Source organism: Condylura cristata, unplaced genomic scaffold, assembly GCF_000260355.1.
Source record: "Condylura cristata isolate star-nosed mole 26May11 unplaced genomic scaffold, ConCri1.0 scaffold00031, whole genome shotgun sequence".
Lineage (NCBI taxonomy): Eukaryota > Metazoa > Chordata > Mammalia > Eulipotyphla > Talpidae > Condylura > Condylura cristata.
In genome coordinates this window covers 8,957,783-8,965,840 of record NW_004567132.1, presented here as the reverse complement: position 1 = coordinate 8,965,840, position 8,058 = coordinate 8,957,783, and the positions used below count along the sequence as shown (strand labels likewise).

Sequence of the window (8,058 nt, the reverse complement as noted above, 5' to 3'; positions counted from 1 at the left end):
GCGTTTGGGGGAGAAGTGTCCCAAGATTTACATGAAGTCTGCAACTTATTTCTATTGGTTTTGGAAAGAAAGAAAATAGCATAATATTAATTTGGTGAATGTAACAGGCTTTTAACTTCTGGTAAGTTTGAAAAGGTTTTTTCAGGGTAAAAAATATTTTCATTTTAATGAAAATTTTTAATTGAGGTGTAATTTATATTAATAAAGTAAGTTTGAAATGTTATAAAAGTGAGTGAATAAAGGCAATACATTTTAAGTGAGGTTTGTGACTTTTGCTCAGTGTTTAACCCCCCCCAAATTGGTGCCAAGTTGTAGATGATCAATTTTTCATTTTTTAAAAAGATTTATTTATGCATACAGAGCTAGGGTATAGGCCAGAGGTACAGGGGCGGTATGAGGACTTACCAGAGACAGAGTAGAGAGCAGAACAGGACGATTGAGAAAGTACACTGCCTGGGGGGAACCGTGGGCGGGACAGGGGAGGTCTGCTGCACCATATAGGTCACCTCCAAGGTGGGGATTGAACTCATGCTGAAGTGGCTTTAGCTTTTTAGTGCTGTGCTTTAACCTACTGCACCACCAGAGGGACTGAATATGTCATTTTTATAAAAATGACTTGATTAAATTTGGTGGGGTTTTTTTGACTTTTTTCTTAACATTTAAATTTTTTTAACATTCTTATAAAATCTGACTAAATAATTTTTTCTGAGTCATTTTTTAAACTTTGCTTTTATTTTCAAATTTTGCCTTATTTGTGTGGAAATAAGAGCTTTTTTAAAAAATTGACAATGTAATATTAGTTTCAGATATACAACATGATAATTCATTATTTCTATACCTTGCAAAATTATCACCACAAGTTAGTTAACATCTAGCACCTATATACTTACAGTATTATTTTCTTGTAATAACTTTTAAAATCTACTCCCTAGCAACTTTCCTATATATCATTCTGTATTAATTATCATCACCATGCTGTACATTGCAGTCTATGACTTACTGATTTCAAAATTAGTATTTATTTCAATACTAAAGGTATTAGTATTGCCTTTGAAAAGCATTTATATGTTTTCTGTATCTATAGGCTTGATGGGGTTTTATTTGTTGCTTTATCTATGTTTTGTTTTATTGGTTTAGAGTCTTCATAAAGGGGAGATCAATAATTATTTGTCTGTCTCTGTTTGATTTATTTCACTTACCATAATGCCCTTAAGATCCATCCATGGTTTTACAAATGGCAAGATTTCCTTCTTCTTTATGTATGTGCTATTTTAAATTAATATTTGATTCTTTTTTATCAGAGGATTAATTTATTCATTACCATGTGTAACCATCTGTTTATTAGTATTTATTTATCCCTCCACAAAACTACCCCTCACATAGATGAGGTTACTTGGAGTGGTGCATAACTAGTCACCTGTAGTCTGAAATCTGTGGTGACTTCATTTTGTGGTTTAGGTGGGGGCATACAAAACTGGTGGCTCCTTTGGGATACTGTAAAAGGCAGGAGGAATTAGTCACACACCCAAAGGTGGTCACACCCAGGAGGGCTGACTGGCAGGCTAGAAGACAAATTCTCCAGATTAAAGGCACTTTTACCTCAAGGGAGCAGGAGTAGGCTGGGAGTACTGTTGTAGGGTGGGAAGGAGTAACTTCCAAGGTGTCTTTTACAGGTTGCAAGGAGAAATGAAGGGTGATTCACCTACACTGGGCCATCTGCAGGGTCAGTAGGCGCTGCTGTGTATCTTTATTGGCGCAAAGGAAAGGTGATATAGGCATCATAGCCAAAGAGGAAGGTAGCGAGTAGGCCCAGTACCCCAGCGGCCATCATGGAGTTGCTTCTTCTGTCAATAAGAACAACAATGGAGGTGATCAGGTAGAGGATGGCCGCTATGATGGTTCGGAAGAAATCAGTCCAAGGCCAGTTGATGAACTGTATCTTGGTGTGCAGGTCACACATGTAGATGACAAAGAAGACAACAGCGAGGGCCATCTCAATCTCTGACAAGGAAGAATATCCGAGGTTGGAGGCACCGAAGCAGATGAGGATTACCAAGCACAGGATAATCTCAGCAAACAGGAGAATTCCCTTTTGCGTGCGCCAAAATTTGGTACAGGTAGCCCAGCAGTCGGGGGCTGACAAGCGCTCGGAATCCGCCATGGCGTGGGCTGGTGTCTCTAGGGAAGTTGAGAATCTGCTGGTTTGCTCGCGGGTTCGAGAATGCTGCACACCAGCTGTCTAGCCCGCCAAATAGCCAGGGAGAGGGCCCCCGGTGAGAAGGAGGGTATGAATCTAATACTTGATTTCTTAAACCCATGAATTACCCATGTTTCAAAAGTGAAATCCAAGTGTAGTCTGAGCAAACCGAAATTTAGAAAAGTTGTAAAATAAATTTCAAAAGCTGAATTTAATTATTAAAATTCTGTAAACTCAAATTACCTTGAATTACACAATATATAAGTAGTAGATTTCCCAGTGATTTATAAGCATTTATACTATAAAATGTATACTTTATAGTATAAATTACGATCCTAGCTACTTTTTGTGTGCTATGTAGATAGACATCTTTATGTATAACTGTTAGTTATTTCCAGTATTTTCCTTTCTAAAGGTCAAATTGATAAATTCAAACCTCAATCTTTCTATTTCCTTTGAAAAAAATATTTAATTGCTCCACCGCATATTCCAGAAATTATACTACCTCTGTCTGCCATCACACCAAAATGGTTCAGATTTTTATTTTGATTTACTAAGCTGCTCAAAGGTTTTTACTAACCACCAAGGAAATACATCTGTCTTGACTCCTTAATTTCATATCCAATGTGTGTGTTTCAGAGTGTTTTCTGAAATTCTTTGATAATCTTGATTTTGGACTTTTCTTTTGAATTTTGGGCTTTGGGGTAAGACTTCATTTGCAGCAATTGTCCACATTTGTATAATGTACCAATTTAAAAACACCTTAAGGCTATTGTCAAACCAAACATTTATAAACAACAATCATTATTCTGCCTCCTGAAGGCCATTGTGACCAAATGCTTTTTAAAAAAAAAAAAAAAAAGATTTATTTATTTATGCATACAAGCCCTGGGGTGTAGGCCAGAGGTGCAGGGAGTGAGAAGATTCACCACAGACAGAGTGGGGAGCAGAACAGGCAGATCGACTGTTAATACATTGCTGAGGGGAGCAGCTGGCAGGTCAGGAGAGGTCTGCTACGCCACATGGGTCAGCTCCCTTGCCAGGAATCAAACTGTTGCTGCAGTGGCTTCAGGTAACTTCCTTTCCTTTGTGCCATCAGGGAGGGCCCTGTTGTGACCAAATTCTAACATGGCTTCATCCACTCTCTATACTGTTGATCCTAAAATTGTTGCTAATACATACCTCTAATCTTGCAACTCTGTGGTTTACAAAACTTCCATGACTCACAGCCTCCTACAGATAAAATTACAACTCCTTAAAACGGAAAAAGAATTTTTCACCATCTGGCCCCACCTAGCTTTTCACCACTCTTGAATTGAACACACAAATTTGCTTGTCAGTCTCAACAATGCTCCTGACATCTGGACATTTACATTTGTCTTCTTATTTTCACCTAGAATGTCCTGCCCTTTCCTTTCCATCCTCCCATCCAAAATTGCATTATCCTTCAAAAGTCACCTCAAAGTTCATTTCTTCAGTGACAAGTCCAGGTTCAGATGCCTGGGAGAGCCAGTCACCACCTCCTCCCTTTGGGACTAGACAGAGTCTAGTGGAATAGAGAGATATGGAGCAAATAAGCGTGGCAGGAAAGATTATAAGCTCCTTAAGGACAAGCTCCTCATAATTTATTTACCTCTGTGTCCCATGCAACTATCAGACACATAATAAGTAAACACTGAATTAAATTTAACTGAATTGTATACTATGAGCTTAATAGTATATGCATTTCCTCTTTTCAGAATATTAATGTTGAAGATTTTCTAACTTTATAGGCCTATAATTTAACCTTAATAAGCCACAAAATGGTTGCTACAGTTTTACAAATAAATTTGTCATATTTTTATAACTTTTGTTTACATTTATAGTTTTTTATTAACTTTAAGAGATCTGCATAACTTCATAAAACCTATATAAATGAGTAAATTTGAAAGTATGTAGAGCACAGAAAAATTATTGGAAAGGCTTGCTGTAATATAAATATTAAAGTGTAGGGATATGCCTAAAAGAGAAATCTTGCCTGAAAAGAGCATATGTTATTTCACAGAAAGCAGATCCCTGAAATATTTAATGAAGCAATTGCAAAATTTGCCCCTCCTCTCCATCCCATCCCACAGGAAGCAAAGCCAAGGTTCAGCTTGAACTTTGATAAGAAATTTTGGAACCATGTGTTTAAAGAATAAGAGACATTTATCAAAACTTTCTGCCAAAGTACATCACAAGCTTGACATGTGCTTACTGCCTGCTCTTAAAAGCTGGTCTCGATGAGCTGGCCAACTGCTAGCAGTTGGGATAACCTTTAACTAGTTAGGTCTCAAAGTGGGTCATATCTCCATTTCTCAAAGAATCTCCAGAAACTTAATCAAAAGAAGCTTGTCTTCTCTGTCTTTCATATAACTTGTTAGCTCTGCTTTATGAAACTCCTCCATTTTATCCTTAGAAACATATTAAATTTTATAAATATTAAAATGTTCCTAATTAAGCTAATCACAGGAATGCCTGGAAAGAAAATATTTTTTTGAAGATTTATGTATATAAGAACAGGGATACAGGCCAGAGGTGCGGGGAGTGAGATTATTCACCAGAGACAGAGTAGGGAGCAGATCAGGTAGGTCAACTGAAATACACTGTTGAGGGGAGCAGCAGGAGGGACAGGAAAGGTCTGCTGTGCCATGTGGGTAGTTCTCTGGCTAGGGATTGAATTTGTACGTAATGGCTGTGGATAGCTTCATAGTGCAGCAGCTTAATCCCTTGCACCACCAGGGAGGCTCCCAAAATATTTTTTTTCATGAAAGAATTTTTATTTAGAAGAACTGGGGTATAGACCAGAGGTGCACTGAGTGGGAAGATTCACCAGAGACACAGTGGGAGCAGAGGAGGAAGGTTTCCTAAATATACTGTAAAAGTGAGCAGTTGGTGAGAAAGGAGAGATGGCTGTGCTTTATGTATGTTAGCTACCTGACTGGGATCGAACTGAGGTGGCCTGTCATGGAGATGTGCTGAGACTCATCCATTAGCCTATCAGGGAGGCCTGGAAGGAAATAATTTAAGCACATGTTTCCAACCTCCCCATTCCTGTTTTCCCTCCCTCCAATACATTACTGGAGCAACTCAGCAACTAAAAGCATAAACCAGAGAACCTTACAGGTAACTTGTGTTTTTGACATAGATACACATTCTAACATTCATAAAAGAGGGTAGGTACTGGATATATGAGTTCCATTGCTTGACAAAGCCAACTCCCATCAGGAGGAAAGAGGTGCCACCTCCCTGGCTGGGGATTGAACTAGGTGCTGAAGCACCTAGCCATGGCTAGTTTCACAGTACTGTGCTTTAACCTGTTGTGCCACCAGGGAGGGCTAACACTTCTCTTTTTTTTTTTTTTTTGAAGATTTACTTATTTATGCATACAGAACTGGGGTACAGGCCAGAGGTGCAAGGATGGTGAGAGGATTCACCAGAGACAGAGTGGGGAGCAGAACAGGCACGTTGATGAAGTATACTACTGAGGGGAGCAGCAGGGCAAGACAAGTCAGCTGCACCTTATGTGTCACCTCCCTGACAAGGATTGAATTTGTGCTGCAGTGGCTGCGATTAGCGATAAGCTTCGTGGTGCTGCACTTTAACCCTTTGCCCAAAAAATAAGGGTACTTTTTGACAAATGTATTCACTTGTGAAATCACAATGTTAATCAAGATTAGCACATTTCCATTGCTCAGAGTTATGTCTCTCTTCAGTTAGTCCCCCTGTAGGGAGGCAAACTACTCTTGAGATTTCTGTTCTTAGCAGTTGATTTTGCCTGTTCTTGAACGTCGTATAAGTAAGATTATACAGTGTCTGTGTGTCTGGTTATGTGGATATATGGTTTCTTCCATTCAACTCTGTGATTCATTCATTTTGTTGAGGTTATCAGTTTATGCTATTTTGTTCCTGAGTAGTATTCTGTTGTATGAATATACCAGTTTGTATGTTTTTAGTTTCCTAGGACTGTCTTGAGAAATAACCACACACTTTGTTGTCTTAAACAATAGAAATTTATCCTCATTGCTCTGGGGGTTATAAACTAGAATTCAAGGCGTTGGCAGGTAGTCCTTGCCTTGTGACAGGATAACTTTTCATCACTACCTCTGTCTTCATGTGAACTTTTCCTTTACGTTTCTGTTTTCCCTTTCATCTCTTAAAAACACAGTTGTCATTGAACTTAAGATATAGTGCTCACCCTAATAACATCATTTCACCTCAAAATAATTCATTATCTCCAAAAAAAAAAAAAATAATTCATTATCTAAAAAGATAATTTTTCACAAATAAGGGCTCATTCAGAGGTTCCAGGTGAATTAATCTTTGTGGGGAGCCATGGTTCAACATACTGCAAATCACAGTTTATCCATCATCTAGTAATAGACATGAATTATTTCTATTTTGGAGAGGGTACATGTGCTCTCATTCACAGGGTAGATTTATTATCACTTGGGGCAAACCAATACAGAGACTCCTGGAGCCTTGGTGGATTTTTTTAGTTTGTTTTTAAAGATTTATTTATGCATACAGAACTGGGGTACAGGGGCGGTGAGAGGATTTACCAGAGTCAGAGTGGGGAGCAAAACAGGCAGCTCCAGGAAGTACACTGCTGAGGGGAGCAGAGGGCATTAGGAAAGGTCTGCGGTGCCATGTGGATCATCTCCGGGGCAGGCGGGGGTCAAACTCATGCTGAAGTGGCTTTAGCTTCTTAGTGCTGTGCTTTAACCCGCTGCACCACAAGGAGAGGACAAGATTTTTCAGTTTTTAATGCTCTCTCCCAGGTACACAGACAGGGAGGCTGGCATGCAAGGAAGCAGTCACTGGCTGAGCAGGGGGAGATAGGAGGCAGGCAAGCAACTGAGGCTCCCAGCCTCCGACAAATCTCTACTGACTTTCTCTGGGCTCGCTCTAGCATTCTCTTCTGTCACCTCGTGGTCTTGCTCTTCTGTAGTCATGCTGCCCATCCTTTTACTGCTTCCACTGCTGCTGCTTTGAGCCCCACTTCTAGCTCAGGTGTGCATACTTACACATGGACACACACCTCTGCTTCAGGTAGCCATAACCAGGCCTGTGCCCATGCTCCCAAGTGCCTTCTGTAATTAATACAGTCAAGGCCAGAGGTAATAGCCACAGAAGCTAGAGCCATAAAAAGCATGATTAATTCATTTCCCCAAATCATGACTAATTAATTTCCCCTACAATACTAATTTGAATAAAGCTGCTATATTCATATATTCATTCTTGTACAAGATTTGTTATGGATGTATTGTCAGTATCACAGTTTTTGAATTCCAGTTCTAATGATCTTAATATAAGATGTGATTAAATTTCTTTAGTGATAATTACCCACAATTTTTAATCCTGGTAGAAACTTTTGTAAGAATTCATCAACCTGCAAACATCTTGACTTAAATGTGTTTTGTAACTGAAACCATGTCAAGAAGCAATATACAGAATTCAAATAAGTATCTTCATTTTTGTTTCTCAAGACATTATCAAGAAATAAACAAGTTTCAGATCAGGAAACATTGGCCTTTTTTACTTAGTTAAGTTTAAAAAATTTTTCATTGATATAACACTGACTTAAAACACTGCATGGGGACCCTTCCTGGTGGTGCAATGAGTTAAAGCACAGCACTAAGAAGCTAAAGCCACTTCAGCATGAGTTCGATCCCTGCCCCAGGAGGTGACCCACCTGGTGAGGCAGACCTCTCCTGACCTGCCTACTGCTCCCCTCAGCAGCGTACTTCATCCATCTTCCTGTTCTGCACTCCACTCTGTCTCTGGTGAATCCTCTCACTGCCCCTGCACCTCTGACCTGTACCCCAGTTCCGTATGCATAA

At 39.4% G+C, this 8,058-nt stretch overlaps 1 pseudogene; it reads right to left on the bottom strand.

Annotated features, from left to right (window-relative positions):
• Window positions 1–1,747: 1,747 nt before the first annotated feature.
• LOC101632827 lies at window positions 1,748–2,161 on the bottom strand (annotated as a pseudogene).
• Window positions 2,162–8,058: the final 5,897 nt, after the last annotated feature.